Source organism: Tachypleus tridentatus, chromosome 2 (assembly GCF_004210375.1).
Source record: "Tachypleus tridentatus isolate NWPU-2018 chromosome 2, ASM421037v1, whole genome shotgun sequence".
NCBI lineage: Eukaryota > Metazoa > Arthropoda > Merostomata > Xiphosura > Limulidae > Tachypleus > Tachypleus tridentatus.
This window is the reverse complement of record NC_134826.1, coordinates 2,403,491-2,427,087: the sequence shown is the minus strand read 5'-3', so window position 1 is coordinate 2,427,087 and position 23,597 is coordinate 2,403,491. Positions and strand designations below refer to the sequence as shown.

The 23,597-nt window shown below is 33.4% G+C and overlaps 1 long non-coding RNA gene across 1 annotated transcript in view; it reads right to left on the bottom strand.

Moving 5' to 3' along the window:
- The window catches only part of LOC143235128 (uncharacterized), a 93,803-nt gene extending 88,073 nt beyond the window's left edge, over positions 1–5,730 (bottom strand). The window contains exon 1 of the long non-coding RNA XR_013018932.1: positions 5,371–5,730. This is a non-coding gene — a long non-coding RNA (uncharacterized LOC143235128). The remainder of the gene's footprint in view (positions 1–5,370) is intronic.
- Positions 5,731–23,597: the final 17,867 nt, after the last annotated feature.

Here is a 23,597-nt window from a genome sequence, read left to right as displayed (position 1 = left end):
GAAAGCTCTGTTCTTCGTTGTATAACCCACCACTTTACCGCCCACTTTTTTATTCTTGTTAATTTTTCGACTTTAATTTCATATATATTTAGACATAATTTAACAAATATCTGGCATCCATATATTTTTTTTAACTTACCTTTTAACTGTTCGACATCCATATCTTTATTCTTCTTTTTCCCTTGTGTGTATTGTGAGATCCAAATCTTCATTCATTATTTTTACTAAGTATTTATTTTAAAATTTCCATCTTGCATTATCTTACCCACTGCTTGACATCCAGAACCATATTATTCATCGTCTTTCTAACTATTTCACAAACAAATTTCTCTTTTCTTTTTCTATATATTCTATATTCAAAAATTTCTTTATTTCGTTGTATAACCTACCACTTCCCGCCCACATCTCTATTCTTGTTAATCTTCTTATTTCAATTTCAAATATATTCGACATAATTTTATAAAATCTGGCATTTATATATTTATTTTTCACGTACCTTTTAACTGTTCGACATCCATATCTTTATCCTTCATTCCCTTGCTATGTATATAAGATCCCAATCTTCATTCATTGTTTTCACTAAATATTTATTTTTCAAATGTCCAATTTCCATAATCTTATCTACTGCTTGATATACAGGACCCTATTTTTCATCGTATTGCTAACTATTTTACAAACAAATCTTTCTTTGTCTTCTATATATCTAATATCGAAAGCTCTGTTCTTCGTTGTATAACCCACATCTTCCCGCCCACTTCTTTATTCTTGTTAGTTTTGCTACTTGAATTTCATTTATATTCGACATTATTTTATAAAAATGTGGCATTCATATATTTGTTCTTCACATACCTTTTAACTCTTCAACATCCATTTCTTTATTCTTCATTCCTTGGTATGTACATGAGATCTCAGTCTTCATTCATTCTTTTCACTGAGCATTTAATTTTCGAATTTCCATCTTGCATTACCTTTCCCACTGCTTGACATTCAAAACCTAATATTCATCGTCTTGCTAACTATTTCACAAACAAATCTCTTTTCTTCATCTTCCATATATCTAATATTTTAATATCTCTGATACGTTGTATAACCCACCACGTCTCTACACTTGTTAATTTTGGTACTTGAATTTAATAGACTTATTTGCCATAATTTTTTTTAAAATCTTACATTCATATATTTATTTTTCACGTACCTTTTAACTGTTCGACATCCATATCTTTATTCTTAATTCCTTTCGTATGTAAATGAGATCACAATCTTCATTCATTCTTCTTACTAAGTATTTCATTTTCAAATCTCCATCTTCCATTATCTTACCCACTGCTTGACATCCAGAACCATATTATTCATCGTGTTGCTAACTATTTCACAAACAAATTTCTTTTCTTCTCCTTCTATATATGTTATATTCAAATCTTTCTTCCATGTTGTATAACCTACCACTTCCCGCCCACATCTCTATTCTTGTTAGTCTTCTTATTTCAATTTCACAAATATACACGACATAATTTTATAAAAATCCGGCATTCATATACTTATTTTTCACGTACCTTTAAACTATTCCACATCCATATCTTTATTCTTTTTAATCCTTTGCCATGTATATGAGATCCAAATCGTCAATAATTATTTTTATTAAGTGTTTTAACTAAAATTTCCATTTTGCATTATTGTAATCAAGGCTTGATGTTTAGGTGCGTAGTTTTCATCGTCTTGCTACCTGTTTCACAAACAAATCTTTTTTCTTCTTCTACATATCTAATATCGAAAGTTTTATTTTTCGTTTTATAACCAACCACTTCCCACCCAATTCTTTATACTTGTTAATCTTGCTACTTTAATTTCATAGATATATTTGTCAAAGTTTTGTAAAAATCTCGCATCCTCATATTTATTTTTCACGTACCTTTTAGCTGTTCGACATCCATATCTTTATTCTTCATTCCCTTGGTATGTACATGAGATTCCAATCTTCATTTATTCTTTTTACTAAGTATTTAATTATTAAATCTCCATCTTGCATAATCTTACCCACTGTTTAACATTCAACACCCCATTCTTCATGGTCTTGCTAACTATTTCACAAACATATCTCTCTTTCTGTCCACATATATATTTTATATTCAAATCTTTATTCCACGTTTTATAACCCACCACTTCCCGCCCACATCTCTATCCTTGTTAGTCTTCTTATTTCAATTTTACATATATTCTCGGCATAATTTTATAAAAATCCGGCATCCATATACTTATTTTTTAACGTTCTGTTTAACTGTTCCACATCCATATTTTTATTCTTTTTACTCTTTTGCCATGTATATGAGATCCAAATCGTCAATAATTATTTTTATTAAGTATTTATAACTAAAATTTTTATTTTGCATTATTTTAATCATCGCTTGGTATCCAGGTGCCTACTCTTCATAGTCTTGCTTACTATTTCACAAACAAATCTTTCTTCTTCTTCTATATATCTAATATCGAAAGCTCTGTTCTACGTTGTATATCCCACCACTTCCCGCCCCCTTTTTTATTCTTGTTTATCTTTCGACTTTAATTTCATACAAAAATTAGTCATAGTTTAACAAATATCTGGCATCCATATATTTTTTTAACTTACATTTTAACTGTTCGACATCCATATTTTTATTCTCTTTAATCCCTTGCAGGTATATTAGATCCAAATCGTCAATCATTATTTTTATTAAGTATTTATAAGTAAAATTTCCATTTTGCATGATTTCACTCATAGCTTGATTTCCATGTGCCAACTCTTCATCGTCTTTCTAACCATTTCACAAACAACTCTTTCTTTTTTTTCTATATTTCTACTATCGAAATCTCCGTTATTTCGTTTTATAACCTACCACTTTCCGCCCACTTCTGTGTTCTTGTTAATTCAGCTACTTGAATTTCATATATATTCGACATAATTTTACAAAAATCTGGCATTTATGTATTTATTTTTCAGGTACCTTTTATCTGTTCGACATTTATATCTTTATTCATCATTCCCTTGGTGTGTACATAAGATCCCAATCTTCATTCATTCTTCTTACTAAGTATTTAATTTTGAAATCTCCATTTTTCATTATTTTACTCATCGCTTGACATCCAGAACCCTATTGTTCATTTTTTTGCTAACTATTTCACAAACAACTTTCTCTTCTTCTCCTTCTATATATCTTATATATACAAATATCTATTCCACGTTGTATAACCCCCACTTCCCGCCCACATCTCTATTCTTGTTTGTCTTCTTATTTCAATTTGAGAGATATATTCGATAAAATTTTATAAAAATCCGGAATCCATATACTTATTTTTCACTTATCTTTTGACTGTTCCTCATCAATATCTTTATTCTTTACTTTCTTGCCATGTACATGAGATCCAAATCGTCAATTATTTTTTTATTAATTATTTATAACTAAAGTTTCCATTTTGCATTATTTTACTCATCGCTTGACATCCAGAACCTTATTGTTCATCGTCTTGCTAACTATTTTACAAACAAATTTTTCTTCTTCTTGTGTATATCTAATATCCAAATTTCTATTTCATGTTGTGTTACCCAACACTTCCCGCCCACTTATTTATTTTTTTTTAAATCTTGCTACATGAATTTTACAGATATATATTTGACATAATTTTATAAAAATCTGGCATCCATATATTTATTTTTCACGTACCTTTTAACTGTTCGACATCCATATCTTTATTCTTCATTCCTTTGGTGTGTACATGAGATCCGAATATTCATTCATACTTCTTACTGAGTATTTAATTTTCAAATCTCTATCTTGCATTATCTTACCCACTGCTTGACATCCAGAACCATATTATTCATCGTGTTGCTAACTATTTCACAAACGAATTGATCTTCTTCTTCTTCTATATATCTAATATCCAAATCTCTATTCCACGTTGTATAACCCACCACTTCCCGCCCACATCACTATTCTTTTTAGTCTTCTTATTTGAATTCCTAGATATATTCGATATATCAATAAAATTTCATATAACCCTAAACTCCACGAAGGTGCAGTTCATAAAAACTTCAAATACAGTACATAATTTATATGACCAGAAATACCGTTACGTAATATTTGAGCTTATATGGCCAACATATCATTAAGTAACTCTTAAATGTTACCTTAGGTGTCATAATTACTTGAAATAACACACTTTTGTGCACGTGTAATGTAGTAGTTCAAAAACCACCTATTGGTTCTACTTAGCCCGCATTCACTTATCACCGCAGAAGAATAAGGGTAAGTGCACTAGTATTATCAAACAAATCTGTTGTTTATTCAATAAAATTTAGCACATTTAATATAAAAGAATGATTGTTTGTATTAGCACAATCCGAACGCTTTTCCCCTGCAGTAGCTGTCGTAAAAAGAATCTTTTTTTCTCAGAAAATGTTCCCTTTTTTAAAATTTTTCAGTACCATGCTATCTAAAACAGACCCATATTTGCTAACCCTAATTACTTAGCCTCTCGCTGGTTGTCGAGTAACACGATGTCTAACTTTTGTTTCTTATTTCAAGAATTTAATTCAGATTTATAGAATGACCTTATGTGAATATACAATTAAAATATTTATACAAAACGTTATACCTGGAAATTGTATTGGCCGAATACCCATGATATGTAAGGTTAGAAACTTTCAACTGCAAAAGTTTACTTTTTCTTCGTACAGTTCTGTTCCTACTTTAATATCTTGTTCCCTTAGTTACTATATGCAAATATTCAATAACATTATAGCTACATTTTATTGTTGCCTGTAACACTTTGTATTGGTTAAAAGCGTAACAATATTCGTCAATCAATTGTTGTAAATATGTGACGTAACCGAAAGAGAACGTGTGTGTTTTCTTATAGCAAAGCCGCACCAAACTGTCTGCCGAGTCCACAGAGGAGAATCGAACGACTAATTTTAGCGTTGTAAATCCGTAAACTTACCGCTGTACAAGCGGGGGACCGAAAGAAAAAGAAGATGAAGACAGAAATGTAAAATAGATAAGTGAAGGATAGCAGTGGGAAAAGACAGAAGTGTTCAAAGTTGGGTTATAAAAAAGACAATTTCTCCTTTAACGCTAGTAAACAAATTGTACTTAGATTATAAATAAAAGATTGTTCCTCGCGATCACGTTTATAACGTTTTGCAGGTGTAGATTTCAGAGCAAGTTTTGTTTGTCGTCTGTAGATCTTTTACGTACATATGACTTTAACCTTTTATACATATATAAAAATAGAAAGAACCACAAAATGTTTTATGATTAGATTAAAATACACAAATTGGTACTACTAAGAAACAAACATATAAAGTTGATAAAAACAAATTGTGAGATTTTTTGATACTCTAGAACAGGGGTGTGCAACAGGCGGCCCGCGGGCCACAACCCGGCCCGCCAAGCCATTTAGTGTGGCCCTAGTTGTTGTAATCTAACCATGTGGCCTGATCTGTAATCCAACGCAAATGGAATATTTTTAAAAGCATCGATCCTACGGGATTCCCAGGCTTCGACTCGACAAACTTCTAAAATTATCTTTGCTAGAGAGGAGCAGGCCGAATTCGATTGGTCGGCCTCCTTAGGGCATGAATAGGTGACGTGCACTAGCACTATTGTCTACGACTCAACGTCATGTCCTGAACCTCGCCTTCGCCCGCTGGCGACAATTTTCCCTAACCTCTGCTGTCCGTCATTCATTATTGGTGAAAATTTTATTACCTTTTTACAGTTACTACAAGAGATTGAAGGTAAATTGATTATTATTTAGCATATTGTTGTGACTGAATTTATTAAAATTTTTGCTTTCAGATGCATCTGATTCTATGTACAGTGTGACCTCGTTATTCGCGGGGGTTACGTTCTTTACCCTCCCGCGAATAGCGAAAAACCGCGAATATTGGATGCAGTTTTAAAACGTATATGTATGCGATTATATACTATATGAAATGCTTCCCAAACACTAATGATACTTATACTCATTGATGCAGTAATAATGTAGCAATATTGCATACTGTTATGTATTTCACTAAATTGTACCGTGCGTTACCGGGCTGTGCTTTGCCGTTTGCGTTGTTGGGGAAGCTGAGGCAGTCAGCCAATAGCAGTCCAATCTTTTTTTGGTGAAGACGACAATTGATAAAACGGCTTGATTGAGTAAATACAACAGAAATCTCCTCGAAAAGCCCTTTCAGTCTCTGTGACCTACAAAACGCAGTTCGCGCATAACCCGCGAATATGCGGGGCCGCGAATGGCGAACCGCGAATAGGCGAGGTCACACTGTATTTTGCTATTCTCAATTAATTTAAGTACCGGAAGGCTATGATCGGGATGCCAATTTAGAAACATGTGTTTCTGTCCATAAGAGGTTCCATGTGTAAATAAATTCTATGTTTTTTTTTACTTTGCTATTTTCGTGAGAATAATTTTTGTTTTGATTTCAGGGCTAGTAAAATGTCAGCAGTTAAGAAACGAAAAATTGATGATGAGGGAAGGTTATTCAACAGTGAATGGTGCACAAGATATCTTGTTGTCCCACATAATCAAGGTGTTGTCTGCCTCGTCTGTCAAACTACAATTGCAGTCATGAAAGAGTACAATATTAAGCGACATTACGCAACTAAGCACTCCTCCCAGTTTGATGAAATTGTTGGTCAGGCACGAAAGGACAAAATTGAACATTTAAAACATCCATTGAAAAGCAACAAGGTGTTTTACCACTTTCAAGAAAAATTCAGAACTGGTGACAAAACTGAGTTTTAAGCTTTGTGAATGTATGGCAGAAAAGGGAAAGCCTTTCAGTGATGGAGAATTTATTAAAAATTGTTTAACAATATTCACAGAATATGCATGTCCAGAGAAAAAATATTTGGTGGAGCAAACTAGCCTTTCCCGCTTTACTGTCTCACGCAGGACAAAAGATCTTTCAGAGGACATCAAAGAAACTTTGAAAGAGAGATTGAATTCGTGTGAAGCTTTCAGTCTGGCTTTGGATGAAAGCACTGATATCAATGACACATCCCAACTTGTCATTTTCATCAGAGCTGTTACTGCAGGCTTTGATGTTTTCGAAGAGTTTTAGATATGGCAAGCCTTTCCTCCACAACCACAGGACAGGATATTTGTGAACAAGTGCTTAAGGTTGTAGAAAAGTTTGAACTGAATCCTTATAAATTATGTGGTGTTACAACAGATGGTGCTCCTTCCATGACAGGTAGGACAAATGGATTCACCAAGAAATTTCTAACTGCAATTGGAGCACAAGACGTAGTTGTAAGCCATTGCATTATTCACCAAGAGAGCTTGTGCACCAAAGTTCTGGATTTTGCAGAAGTCATGAAAAATGTCGTCCAATGCGTAAATTATATTCGAACACGAGGATTAAATCATCGACAATTTAAAACTTTTTTAGATGAGCTGGACAGTGAGTATTCAGATGTTTTGTAATTCTCTGCTGTACGTTGGCTTAGTAGAGCTGCTACTTTGAAGAGATTCTGGAATCTGCGACAGGAGATTAAGTTCTTCATGGAGAGCAAACGTCAGAATGTGGACTTCTTGAGCAATGAGAACTGGCTGAATGACTTAGCATTCCTCACAGACATTACACAGCATCTGTCTGATTTAAACTTAAAACTACAAGGGAAAAGACAACTTGTGAATAAATTGTTTGAGCATATATGTGCTTTTGAGAAGAAATTGGAACTTTTCTAGGTTCAGTTGAGAAGAGCCATATTGACCCATTTTACATGTCTTGCAACCAGGAAACTGGAATTTCCTAATCTGGATTGCACCAAATATGGAACCAGTGTACAAAAGCTGCGTGATGAGTTTGCAAACAGATTTCCAGATTTCAGACAAACTGAAATTAGATTGAAATTGTTCGCTCAACCTTTTGATTTGGCAGTGGAAGATAGTCCTGATGATTGCCAAATAGAACTCATTGAACTGCAGGCTGACATGGACACTAAAAGGAAATTCTCTGAAAACAGTTTGCTAGACTTTTACAAACTCTGTGTACGTGAAAAGTTTCCCAATTTGTCCCGTCATGCACAAAGAATTGCCTCCCTTTTTTGGTAGCACCTACTGCTGTGAGCAATTTTTCTCCAAAATGAAGCTCATCAAAACCAAATGTAGAAGTCAGCTGACTGATGAACATTTGACCAGTCAGTTAAGAGTGGCAACCACTTCTGTCAAAGCTGATATTGACAAGCTCTGCAAGGACTCTAAATTTCAAGTGTCGCACTAAAATGATCACTCATGCAAAAATATAAAATATTATTGCTTGCATTTTGAGAATTTTTTTTAATTTATTGTGCATGTACACGAATAAGCTTGTTTTTTAAGTGGCCCCGCTTGATTGATGAAGTTGGTTATATGGCCCACCGACGAAAAATGTTGCACACCCCTGCTCTAGAATAAGTGTGTCAAAAGGGTTTTAGTTTACTATGTTTGATGTTCCATGTTTGTATAGGAAGTGTTCTGCTAAGAACCATTCAACAATAACATACAGTTACGTCACATGTTGATATGTGAATGATAGTGTTATTAATTCCTAACAAGTTAGTGTAGAATATCCTGTTTGTTGCCAACATTATTCATACCTGTTATTTCGTTATTTAAAAAAGTTAATGTTGAACTTTGAACTCATCCGTAGTTTTTCAAACGCGAGAAAAGGATACCATAAACAGGAGACAGAGTTAAACTGATGGACAGACACTACTGTTCACGATGGATATAAAACAGGTAGTATATAATGTCCAATCATATTCAGATGTTGACGACAGCTACTTTCAAAGTCGATCTTCATTGGTTGTTGTTCAGATCGAAGTCTGTAACATCATAAAATAGCAAAATAAAAAGTTTGTAGCAAATAAACCACAAAGAAAACTGTACGAAAAACAAGACAGGAGTAATTAGTATATTAAGTAATAAACATTTATTAACAAATACAATCATAGGATTTGGGATTATGATTTAAAAATTAGTAAGTAAATTGTCTACTGGAGAAACACGTTAGAGTTTAGATATTAAACAGTCCCCCGCAAGTACAACAGCAAGTCTACGGACTTACAACGCTAAAATCAGGCGTTCGATTCCTCTCGGTGGACTCAGCAGATTGCTCAATGTGGTTTTGTTCTAAGAAAATACACATACGTACATGTTAACAAACATGAAAGTCTGGATTGGTTTCTTACTTCTTTGTGACTTACACTCACTAAATGTTACAAAATTATAATGTATGTCTGAGTAAAACTATTCATACAGACTTATAATTATTTTTTACTTAAAGTTTAAAATATGATATGTTGGTGCGCACTCAAAACCTGAAAGATGCTCACAAGTTGTGGAAGGATAAAAATCAGGTGTAGTAAAAGATCAAAAGGTTAAAAAAGATACATTGCAGTAGATGATTAGTAATGGTTATTTTATAACTCACAAATTACGTTTTAGTTCCAGATTAGTTTTAACCCCATATCATACACACAAGATTTCTTCTGACTAAAGTCATCCGAATTTCTCTTAACTCGAAGCTTGTATATATTTTATATGTATGAAGACCGTATAAACATTTGGAACTTTCCAAGAAAACAATAAAAAAAGTTGTCTAACCCTATTCTTCCTTTACAGAAAATTCTACCTTTTCTACTTTTTATAAATTTATGTTTAGATTCATCATAACCTTCTGAGCCCTAAAGAAATATTTTAAAAGAACTATCACTAAATACAAATATTCAGGTTATATCATCTAATAGTACCATTGTTATTCTTACCTGAAATGACTACTTAACCAAAAAGTGGTTATTCTTGACCACTCTACCAAATTTAATATCCTTATCAATGATCCTTAAATGATTACTTAAGGAAACATTACAAAGATGACCAGATGATTAAGGCGCTTGATTCGTAATCTGAGGGTCACAGGTACGAATCCCATCACACCAATCATGCTCGTCCTTTCTCCCGTGGGTTCGTGATAATGTTCGGTCAATCCTATTATTTTTGGTAAAAGAGTAACCGAAGAATCGGTAGTAGGTGGTGATGACTGGTTGCTTTCTCTTTCGTCTTACACTGCTAAATTGAGGAAGGCTATCGCATATAACCTTCATGTATCTTTGTGTGAAATTTCAAAATCAACAAAGATGCTTGAGAAAACTTAATAACAAAAGTGTTGTAGACATTTGTCTGATGATGAGAAGACACCGGGTAAACCATCACAGTATATTAAGTTGTTAGCGTAATTGTTATAAAAATAATTATTATAAATTTACTAAAATCACGAAGTAAAAGCAAAGTTAATTAATAATACAACAACATAGTATCGGCTATGTATTACTAATTGGAGCATTATATAGTGTTGAAGATATATATGTTTGGTAAGTCCAATATAAAGAATTAATAACGTCACATTTTCTAATCTTACTATAATATGGCATGTATATCTGTATCTATCAGTGTATGTGACCGAAACAATAAATAAGTTATGGCATATCTATCAAATGGCACCACAAACAAAAATCTATTTAAAATTTCCACTTTTGGTATTCTAGATTTAGACAATTACAAAAATAAGTGCGATACGTATAAAATTCCTTTGTTTGTCACAGATATAATTTTAAGTATTCTACTTGTAACAAGGCTTTCACTAGGACTGAACCTGAAGGTTTGATTATATTTTAATGATGTAATTTATAAGTATAGTTTTAAGAAAAGAAAAACTGGTGGGTTTTCTTTAACAAAGTGTGGCACATTTGAGAGATACAAAATGACTGTTTGAATCAGCACAATCTAAACACTTTTCTCCTGCAGTATTTCCTGTAAACTGAATCTTTTTTCTTACTTTTTCAAAGTGAATGTTACCAGTTGTCTAACTTTTGTTTCTCATTTCAAGAATTCAATTCACATTTAAAATATTTATGCAAAACATTATACCTACAAACTGTAATGGCCGAAGAACACGGAGAATGCGAGGTGAGCAACCTTTGACCATAAAGATTTTGTTCTTTCTTCGCACAGTTCGGTTTATATTTTAATATTTCGTCTCCATAGTTACTACATACAGATATTTAATAGTATAGTGGTTCAACTTTATTGTTTTGTCTCACAATTTATGTTGGTTAGAAGTGAAACAATACTACTCAATCAATTATTATAAATTACGTAATGAAAGAAAGGGAAAATCAAAAGAGAAATATAAAACTGAAAAGTGAAGATTTTAAAAGTAGAGTTATACAAAAGACAGTTTCTCTTAAACTTAGTTAACAATTTGTACCTGGAATATAAATGAAGGTCGTTCTTCATGCTCACGAATGTAACGATTTGTTGGTGTAAATCACAGAGAAACAAGTTTGAGATGTTTCTCGTCTGCAGATTTATTCTGCATATACAAGTTTAAACGTATATATATGTTTGTATTACATGAAATATAAAAATAAAGAGAACCACGATTGTTTTCTGATTAGTTTGTTTTTAGCAGCATCTATTTCTGTGTTTTAAAGTTGAAAGGATACACAATTTTCTAGTTATGATAAAAACAAACTGTAATATTGTGTGATACTTTACAATAAGTAAGTGTTAAAGTAAAAGAAATAATATCAAATGTATTGTTATTGTTTTTATGTTTTTGAATATCGGTTTAATTACATGTACCGTCCATTGTATCAGTTTATATTTGTATTTATTTCGTTAACGGGTATAGCTTCCATTGTATTTATCTTTTTTAAGATCTTTGGTTTACTGTAAGATAGAAACTTTAAATTGTTTTAGTTTTTATGTTTTATGTTTCGTTTCAGTATATTAAATGTTCTGCTCGGGTGGTTTTGTGTTGTCCATACGTATATAATGAGCTGATGTGTTTTGAGATGTGAAAAGGTCTTCATACGTACACAGACACACATATACTGGGTTTCATGTATTTAGTTACGTGTTATTGGGGAAAAAACAAACATTTTTTTTTAATCCGTGATAACGAGAAAAACAACTTGTAGAGAAAAGTACATATTTTGAAACGGCTGGTATTGGTTGAGAAATTTATTTATGTAGAGGAGCGAACAACTTTTCGACCTTTTTCGGTCATCGTCATGTTCACAAAGAAAAAAAAAGTAACTGACCAATGGGGGCATTATAATGTTTCAGTCAATCCCACTATTCTTTGGAAAAATAGTAGCCAAAGAGTTGGTGTTGGGTGGTGATGACTAGCTGCCTTCCCTCTAATCAACGCTGCTAAATTAGGGACGGCTAGCGCAGATAGCCCTCGAGTAGCTTTGTGCGAAATTCAAAACAAACAAACCAAACCAAGTCAAACACACGTGCGCGAATGTCATTAAATGATGTCTTTCATGATATAAAACACTTCATTACACAAACAGTCTCTGACACTGACATTAAATACCAAATAAATCTCTTTACTTATTCTTTGGAACAGCTTGAACTTATTAATGACTCGTTTTGGTACAAATCAAAACACACGTTTAGAGGGGATTACCTTTAACAGCGTTCTGAAGATCATGGTGTGGAAGTGTTTATGATTGTTTAATCTTTCCAAGGATTAACATGTTGCTAGTGGTCCTTCTATTGATTGACAACGTGAACTATTTCAAATGATGTGCTTCTGTGTCATCAGTGTAAGTTATAAACAACATAAAAACGGTAGTTTTATACTTCTGCATAATTTATCATTGAAAGAAACTAAACAAAATAAAGTAAAACAAAAAATATAATCTATAATACGGTGACATTATGTTGAGTTATCTTCATTCTATTTGAGAACGGCTTTTATTGATAAGGAGAGAACAACGTTTAGACCTTCCTAGGTCATCTTCAGGTTAAGAAAGAGAGTTTGCAAGTGACCGTTGCTGGACACAAGTCCTCAGGACGAGAGTTTCAACAGGTGTGACAGTTATTAATTAGTATAGGTATAAAGATGTTCCTTTATATTGGTTTAATTTTGGTTTTAGTTTCTGCAAAAGTAGGGCATCTTTCATTTTACGTTTGTTTATATTTGTTTCCATACTTAGTATCTGGGTGTTTTCTTTGGTAATGTTGTGTTTATTTGATTTGCAGTGTTCAAAAACGTGTGAAGGCGTTTTTTGTTGTTGTTGTGCTTTGAATCTAGTTTTCATTTTCCCGCTTGTTTCTCTAATATAGAAGTCATGGCAATTATTGCATTGTATTTTATTGTTGTGTTTGTCAATGTAGTTTTTACTCATAACAGACTTTAGTTTTGTACCTGGTTTTTGAATAAATTTGGTGTTTACTGAAATGTTGTGTTTTGTTATAAGGTTTTTCCAAATGTTGATTATTTTTTTTGCTGATGTCGGGAACATGTGGCATTCAGCAGCATGAGGTGTTGTTGTTTCTTGGGGTTTATTGTTGTTTGTTTTGGTGTGTGCGTATAATTTTTCCCACGTTTTTTTTAGGAAATTTGTCGATAAAACGTTGTTTTATTTTGTTGATTTCATAGAGTTAATTTCATAGGGTGAATAGAGTTAACGTAATTGAAAAACTAAGTGTGTATTTTGTCTATGTGAATTCCACCCACCAATGTACTGGTAGGCTGAATTTACCGCTTGAGATTCACTCGGCGTTATAAAAATGTTGGCTAGAACTGTTGACATGGGATTCCCCATACTTAGGGAATAAATTTGGTGTTTACTGAAATGTTGTGTTTTGTTATAAGGTTTTTCCAAATGTTGATTATTTTTTTTGCTGATGTCGGGAACATGTGGCATTCAGCAGCATGAGGTGTTGTTGTTTCTTGGGGTTTATTGTTGTTTGTTTTGGTGTGTGCGTATAATTTTTCCCACGTTTTTTTTTTAGGAAATTTGTCGATAAAACGTTGTTTTATTTTGTTGATTTCATAGTTAATTTTATCAGGTGAACATAGTTTTGTGGTTGTGTTTATTTGGTTTCTTAATGTGTTGTTTTTGTTTTGTTTCATGTGCCGAGTCCCAGGGAATGTATAATCCAGTATGGGTGATTTTTTTGTGGATTTCTGGTTTAAATTTCATATCAGTTCTAGTGATCTTGAGGTTAAAAAATGTTATTTGGAGAGTTTTTTTTCTGTTCACAAGTGAACATATTGTAGGGGTGAATAGAGTTAACGTAATTGAAAAACTAAGTGTGTATTTTGTGTATGTGAATTCAGCAGTTGTATCATCAACGCACCAGTACATTGGTGGATGGAAGGCTGAATTTACCGCTTGAGATTCAGTCGGCGTTATAAAAATGTTGGCTAGAACTGTTGACACGGGATTCCCCATACTTAGGCCATTTATTTGTTGGTAGTTTTGGTTATTGAAAATAAAGTTCATTTTGGTGGCAGTGAATTCTATAAGGGTTGCTAATTGGTTGCTGGAGATATGTATCAATCCCGTACCCATTTATACTATCGTCCCTAAGATATTTGTACGGCAACGGAGAGTTGAAAACTTTTTTTACTAACCAGAAGATGACCTAGGAAGGTCCAAACGTTATTCTCTGCTTGTCAATAAAAGTGTCAATACCCATAACTGTCGTTCTGAGATACATTTTTATTTCAATTGAGTTTCTTGTCATCAGGAGTTATGTATATTTTCACTTATCTTTCAGATTTGAACGAAATAAGTTATAAAGCTATTTTATTCTTTTTTATTATTTTGTTTTATTTCCATGATGTTTTTTTTTGACACTAGTTCCATCTATCCGTGAACCTTCATCACTAGATCAAGATTTCCAGTGAGTGAAATTAATGTTTGATAATCTTGTATACATGTTACGGACACTCCTGAAAATATCAAAATAATACATATACATTAATCGTAAGATCTTTGTAGTGATGTTGTAGTACGTCTATCTACCCGACTAAAAGTTATCTATGAATATCTAATTTCCTTTGTTTGGGGAGGCACAATGTCAAAGGAGAGCCATTAGTGGACCTACTCCTTACGCAGTTAGTTATTTCGAGATTCTTAACCATCAAAAGGCATAGTTAGATATTGTAGATTCATTTATAGCCTCAACTGCAAGTACAGTAGAAATCTATATATCAGTCGAACCTATTAAAACAAATAAGTTTATTTAACACCCCCCTTGTTCGACAGCCTAGACTATATGCAAGTTAACAGTTGTAAACATATTCGCATCATATATAGAACACTTATATATAATTTAAAAATATGTTTAACTGACGCAGAGTTAAGTCTTTGAAAGCACCATATTAAAAGGATTTTATTCTAAGAGTAATCTACGAATCCCAACTTAATACCTTATCTTCACATTATCGTTTCGTTTTGCTTTTATGATTTCGCGAGAGTGAAAAAGTGATTAACATGTCGTCCTCTTCAAGAAATTACTACTGGAACAATACGTAACAAACGAGTTTTCTTTAATCTTCCACTTAAACTTTCAGAAAAAAATAGTAACAGATGATTAAACTAACACATTACTATCCGGATGTTTAATTAAAAAAATATTTAAGTCTATCATGACAATAAATTTAGAGTTAACATATTTAACTTCACGATAATTCTTCAGCGTTATTTCCGTTTTTCTTTAAATAAGAATATACAATTATTAGATCACACTATTTCACTAGTGTTATCTTAAAATTTGCCATTCATCGTTGCCGATACGACGCCTCTAATCGTTCTTCTAATATCCAGAGTCTCAAACTCAAACTAACGTGGCAGGGTTCAGTTTAGAGAGAGAGAAATCAGAAGAGTTCTCTCTCCAACTGGGGTGTTCAAGAACGTTGTGGTTCCTCTTCGTCCCATTTCGCGAGGTATTAGGAATTTTTTTAAATTATTTTTTTGGGTGGAGGCAAAGGCAGCATCGGAAAGAATGGCCGGGTGTCGTCCCGAAAGGAAGAAATCAAGTAAATATGAACATGGATACAATTCAATTCAAACGACCCAACTCAGGGTCTGGCAATAAAGTTGCCTGGGCTGGGATCTAGAAATCCAATGCCTTAGTATTTGCTGTGGTGGGAAACGGGAGTGCCCCCGAGAAAACCCACTTTCACAGGACAGGCGTCGAAAGTTTTGCCTGTCGTGTGCCCGATATATCCAGAATTCTACTCTACCTTCCACTTAACATGCATTCTTGCACTTTTCCCAGTTCTTATCTACGCGAGGAGTCACGAAAAACGCCTTAAATAACACTCATGGGCCTTTTCACTGTATTCTAGAGCAACAAATAGAGAACATAGCTCTCATATTCTGACGCAAAGTTTTAACTTCTACATCTTTATTAAGCACCAAACGTATTTAAGAGTAATAAACATTTGTTTCTATAAAAGTTTCAAGGAAAATTGTGTAACATGCTTAACGAAAAGTCAAAAGAACATTCTAGAAATCTTGCGGAAGTGCACAACCATATAACAGCTATTACCTAACTTTTGTTTTGCGAAATAATATCCCGTAACGTCATCAAGAACAAAAAGAAAAATCCTGTTGCATTATATTGCCATCTATCATCAAGAATATTATTTATAAAAATATAAAAAGGAAAATCCTGAAGTATTAACTAAATTTAAGTTTTCCCGATATACAAGCCCAAACTATTTAAAAGTTGTCTTTTAAACAATTTAGAGTTATAATCAAATATATCAAAATCTAGTTGATTGTAAACTTGTTTAGACCTTGTCCTACGTGTTCAAAATTACGAACAAAGCTCTTTCAAATATTTGATTAATTTAAAAAATTATTAACCAAAACTCAATCAACGAGAAAATGAACATACTTTTTAAATTTAAGTTTACTCAATAAAATAGGCAAAATTAAACAATATTACTTTTATGTTTATTTCGGAAATATAGCACATTATGACAAAAATCACACAAAGTTCACACTTCTTCGTTAGAAGTGCTTGTAATAATTCACCATATGATTATACAAACAAATCCACAACTCGCAATGATTTCAAAACATATTCTTTTTCAGTACAAGTACATTTAGTATTTCTTTCCCTCCGTACATTTTGTTTTACATATTTAACCACGTATTGTTCTTCTTGAGGACAAAAAACCCACTTGAAAGAAAAGTGCATCTCGGAATGGTTAACTTGAAAATGTCTTTGGAAGATTGAAACGTTGTTCTCTGCTTTATTAATAAAAATGTTAAAACGCATAGCAGCCATGTTTTATAATCTGTAATGATATATCCTTACATGCAAAAACATGTTAGCATACATCGTAACATTGAAAGTGAATAAAACAGGTCAGCAATTAGCTTCACTTTGGTTAGTGTAATTATTTATTTTTTAAAATAAATTCAAGCAATGACATGAAAAATAAAATTATTTTCTTATTTTATACAACGCATCATTTACGAGTTCGTAAAGATAATATATATTTTAAAACTGCACCACAACTTTAATTATATCATGTTATACCTTCAATTTGTTTATTAGTTCTTTTTTAACATAAATTTGGTTTTATACCTGACTCATGCTTGTAATCAAGTTAAATTTCTCAATTTACACAAATGCATGTTGTTACGCAATGATTAAGATGACGCAGCATGCAGTCTCCTGTCCCTGTTACTAAATATTACGTAGGGAGAGTCATATTCTGTCAACACAAAATGATAAACTAAACTTACTGTAGCTAAAACTACTTTCCGATGCACTGAACGAGGGAAGGCAACATGCGTGAAGTACTTACAATAAAGTAATCAGGTGGCCAAGGACTTACGACTAACCCGAGGTTTTTATTTTATTATTTGAGACAAAAAACCCTAACCAAAACAGAATAACAGGACTGACCCGCCGCCAGGATCTACTGCAGCCCACACCTGAATTTGTAGACCAGAGTTGAATTACAATAATTTTTTTCCAACTGATATGCTTGGCCGGAATAGCCTACGACAACGTTTCTCATCCTCCATGTTTACTACTAAACGCAAAAGTGAAAAACTCCGATTGAAATAGCTAACATTCGCAAGCTATTGGCAACGTAGATAAGAAAACTGTACTGATTCGAGAATGAACAGGGCCTTCGCTTAACGTTTTTTAAGGAGTCAACAGAGCTCACAGAACAAGTATTTTCAGGGGTAAATCCTATAGTTCATTTAAAATGTACTCTTTCGTGCAAATTCTTATAAAAAATTACGGAATAGAAAATTTTACGTAAATTAAAAGAAATGTAACAGAATTTGTATTGTTGTGAATTCGTATTTCATAAAATATGTACAAGTCAAACCATTTTATTTTTTTCAAACCACTCATTTTAATTCACACATGATCTTTAATTTCTCCCTGAAGCATGGCACAACAGTAACTTTCTGTTTCCCTTTGAAGAAAATCTTTACGTCACTGTCAGTGTAATCTAATTTTGTTTCTACATAACCCTTTACCATATAGTTGATATGTATTTGTGAATAATATGTCAAACGCATTTAGTGGAGAGATGGAAAAATCATACCATTTACATTACCACTGACTTTATAGCAATTAGTTCTTTCACATCTTAAAACAGTTGTTAATTAGTTGTTCGTGAATATGAATTTGTAGTAAGCAAATTTCTAAAATTAACAACACATGGAAAACATGTAAATAGCTCTTAAATGGTTAGGTAATGGTGAATTAAATCTATATTGATGTCCTTTTCTAATCAAAATAAATAATGAAGGTATTTCTTTTGAGGATCATCCACATTGTGTGTGTGTGTATAAAATAAAAAGGGGGGAGGGAATGGAGCAATGAACATGAAAAAGAGGAAAATATGTTACAGGTTCGACACCCGGTAAGAAATATTAACTGATTGCATACGTTATGGCGAAGACAGTTTACTAGTATGAACAGCCCGTAACAGTTCCGATCTCTCTCGGAATTGGGATTTGGTCGTTTGAAAGCTAAGAGTGTCAAACGAATTTGACCTGCATTCCACCCCCATCCCCCCAGTGTATGTTGCGAGTTCCTGAGTAATGAACAGTATCAAGAAATCGGAGCTAATTTCGCGTACTCGTTCTGATCCTTTTTAAGGCCATATTCATGTAGGTTATCATGGTACTGTTAATACAAAATACACTATCGTTAGGTCTGATTTTGTGAACTTCTACGCTTCTCACACAGTTCAAGGTCTATTTCACCATTTCACGTGTATTCTAATTTAAAATGAAATCTTTTACATGTATATACACGCTTTTAATGTTGTCATAATACTTGAAAAACAATATTAGGTTACAGCGGTCTGATAATAAATGTATATATAAAATAAACAATAAACTGTAGTAATAATTTAATTAAGTAAAATTTGTATTTATAATTTTTATGCAAAAATCCAAAATATTAACCACCTTTATATGTATGTCGCATTATAGTCACTGGTCCAGGTTGTCATACGGACCTGTTTATGGTTTGTTTCCTTTTTAATTTCGCGTGAAGCTACACGAAGGCTATTTGCGTTAGTCGTTCCTAATTTAGCGGTATAAGACTAGAGATAAAGCTGCTAGTCATCTCCACCCACCGCCAACTGTTTGGTTACTCTTTTATCAACGAATAGTGGGATTGGCCGTCACATTATAACGCCCCCACGGCTGAAACGGCCAGCACATTTGGTATGACGGGGATTCGAACCCACGACCCTCAGATTACGAGTCGAACGCCTTAACCCACCTGACAATGCTAGGCCGCCTACACATCCCACAATGGCGCACGAACTCAGCTTCCTACCCTTATTTGATTTTTGTACAATTTTCCATGACGTCTGACAAGATTAACATCGGCGTTTAGATTTTGTTCGATAAATGAGATATTCCCAACACATTTGGGAATACTAGCACATACATTATCCGTTATGACAATAAGTTGACAACCTCGACCGCTACAACAAATGCGATATTTAATTCATTGTTGTTTTATGGTGCTGATTTAATGGGTTATTAGCAATTACTGTAAAGTTTGTTTATATTTATAGGTAGAAATGACTAAGGATATTCTTGTCATTTGTACAATATTCCTGAAGCTCACATAATAAGTCACTTTTTTGGTACTTACGTGTTAACGTGGGGCAATTACTTTATATTTTTTTATCACATTTAATATAAATGTAATGTGATTAAACTTAACGTGAGCAACATTTTTATTTTAATTTTCTAGTTAAACCACATTTTACCCTCGCCCCAAAGATAATGAAAATTTGGGATCTACCCAAAAGTTAAAAAAATGCTATTTCTCTTTTGTAAGGCAAAGGAATTCTCCCTGCTGAACGTATGTGCAAAACAAAAAGTCACAATATGATATTAACAAGTTTTTGTTGTTGTGAAAAGAAAGAAGAAAAGCGTATATTAATCTGAATAAACCATATACATTTAATACTGCATTAATATGTTTTAAATTTCTCATACATTCGAGTGATTTTAATACTCCCCTCCCCATAATACGCAAGTACCTTTTTTGTTCAATTTTCACGAAATAATTTCGCGAACTTTGTCGGAGTTATCAGTTATTGCTTCCATAAATACGTACTTGTGCTTGAGATTTAAGGAAGTTGTTCTAGGTACTTTGTATGATGTTATGAGTAATGTGTTCTGTATTGTTTGTTGTATTACGTTTCCCGAGAACGAATTTTGCTCCAAACTCAAAACATATTTCACAGCAATAAATATACCCTTCACTAATAGACATACTAATAGTTTTCACAATATCACCTCTTGATTGGCCAGTGATAGTAGGGTACCGAGCATTACTTATCGGGCAAGCGTTTGACTTAACTTAACTCGGGCCATAAAAAACAAAGTAAAATGCTTTAATTTGGAGTTTCTTTGTTTTATAAATGAAAAACGTTTCTTAAAACATAAACCAAAATATACATATATATAGTTTCTTCGTACAGTCCATGTTTTTAATATTTTTTTTTACGTAATGTAAATGTTAAATGTTTGCCAATAAAGCGACTGGTAAACATATTTATACAACTATGGTAAGGTCATAACAGGTGAGATTAGACCCTAAGTTTTATATATGGAACTTCTGCTGTGCATAAAGCACGTTTAATTCATTCTAGCATAATGCCCATAAGACACTAACATTCAAGTACCAGGGTGTATTTTCTCTTTCATTCACAATTACTATTTAGAATGTTTCCTATGTCGTCAGTGTAGAGCATGCTAACATTTTTACGTGTCGACTTCATAAGTCGGGGAATCCTGAGAGGCCTAGCCTTTAAACATGGCGCATCGAAGCCCTGATATACTCAAACAAAATCGATAATTACATTTCTCATGTGATCAGTGCAATAACTCAAGCCATCAAAGAAACGGTCCCTAGCAGAGTAACAAATCCTGACCTACAATCCTGGAAACTTCCGAAACTCATTAATTAATATTACTCACAAACGTCTCGGACCCTGATTATCACTTGTATTGATACCACTTATGTTAACTTTGAACTGAATAGCATTGACAGTCAGTCTTGGTTTGTGCTATCTTCACACCTGTTTCGTCAGTAAAACAAAATTCGTGGTAGAAATTTAGGTTCATAAATCCGTCAAGCCTCAAAAAACACATCTTCGAGTTTGAAAGAGAACCGTGGTGATTCGAAATTTTTGTTTCTCTTTTTCACTACGCGAGGTGAAAAAGTTCATTTTGATAGAGCTTGTTTAAACACGTAGAGTGGATTGTTGATGGACACGAGGAAGATGCCGTCACAAAAAAGTTGGGAAAATCGTGCAGCGACCGTCGTTTTGTAATCAGAACAGAACTTGTACATTTTTCTGTTCACGTGGCGATGACGTCAGTCGAAAAGAGCATTCTTCAGGATTGTAGCGGAGAGATGTAGATTGAGAGTGCGCGATTCTGTTTCAATAGTTTTATAATAGATTGATCGAATTAAAGAAATAAAAGATGTTAAAGCGATGTACGTTTAAAGTGAGTCTGATGGTTTATACTGTTTTCATAACAGTGAGCTGTTGGATCTTTTTGTATAGTATATTGGGCATATTATAGGTAATAAAACAACCATATATTCATGTAGAGGTCCGATGTAGGTTTTGTAAAGTTTGATGATTTAGTGGCTGTTACAACCTTTGTTCGATTCGGCGGGGGAATGCTAGTTTGTTTCTTGTTTTCTTGTAGTAAGTGGCCCAGAATAGACTTCAATTTACTGTGATTCTTTCAATTTGATGGTTGTTTCACAGGTGATGGAGGTTCTGTACAATGAAAGTTCGATTTGTCTAATGTTTTTGTCTCCCAATTTTCTTTTGAAATGCTATAGCGTACGTTTTGATTGGATTGAGCAGTATTCGCCACATATTACACTATTTAATTAATTTCTTTAATACGTATTGGGCTATGGACACTGCAGTGAATGAATCGCGTGATGTACTCTAGATAACATTGTTATACTGAGAGATGATGGTATAGAATAACTGTGGGAGCGATATGCCATTTACGAATACAGTGTAGAGTAGCGGGACGAGGACAGAGACCTGGAGGACTCCTGCTGTTAGTGGAAATGTGTTGGAAGTGCTGTTATTGATTTCAACTTTAGCAGTTTTATTAGCGATAAAGTTAGGAAGCCATCTGGATTCACTGAACGTGTCCCATTTGTTGGTTTTAATTATCTTTTTTACACGATTGTTCGTGATGTTCATTAGGTCCCTAAGTGACACATCACCGGTTCTGATAAATTGGAGCTTTCTTCTTTCATGGATTAGATGGTTTACTTCCGGTACGAGTTTCAATGAATTTAAATTATGAGTGACTGTTTCACTTGTAACTGTGTTAATTACATTTAAGGTAGTGTTGATAAGCAGGGAGGCATGATGTCTATGTCTTTGGTGTTCGAAGCTTATGTTATAATTTCGGGTAATGTATCTCAATTTTTAAGTTAAGAATTGAGTAATCTTGTATTATTTGAGAAGGATTGGAGGAGTGGCCGTAATTGTAGATCGTGAAAAAAAGTGGACCGTAATCGTTGTAAATGTGACTGTTGTGTTCTTGAATGAGCGATGAGGTAAAGAGATACTGTTACTAAGTTCAATACATTCTGTTCCCTTTGGATTGGTGTGTCGTGCTAATATTGTTAATGGCAAGGTAATTGTTGTCTGTTAGAAGGTGATGTTGTGCTTTTCCATTTCTGTTGATGGGTATACAGTTGAAATCAGCGCATTTAGAACTAAGATAACCAGTTATTATTACGTTTAGGTAATTATTAATGATCGACTACACGTCATCAGGTAAAGAGGTTGGGAAAAAGATGGTAGGTAGCGTTATGATAGTTCAACTGGGTAACCTGCCTTGTCACTGTTCGTATTCGAACCTTCATATACAACGAGCAACATTGTTCAACACTTCCCAATAATTCACAATTGGCTTCTCACAATATTAATCCATACAATGTAAATTCACCTCTTGAGAGACGAAGGAAGATTGCTTACTCGTCGATTCCTCTGATGATTAATTATTTGTTTATAAATTCTTATAATTAAAACAGCTCCCACGCAGATATGTTCAAATGTATTCTTAAGACGGCTCGTATGATTAGTACTACTTTAATTAAAATAAAGTACAGAACAACGTTTCTCATAGGTTTCACATATAGGTTCAGTTTCAGTGTTTCGGTTGTCAACAGCTCAAGAGACAGCAGCAGAGTCATCAACA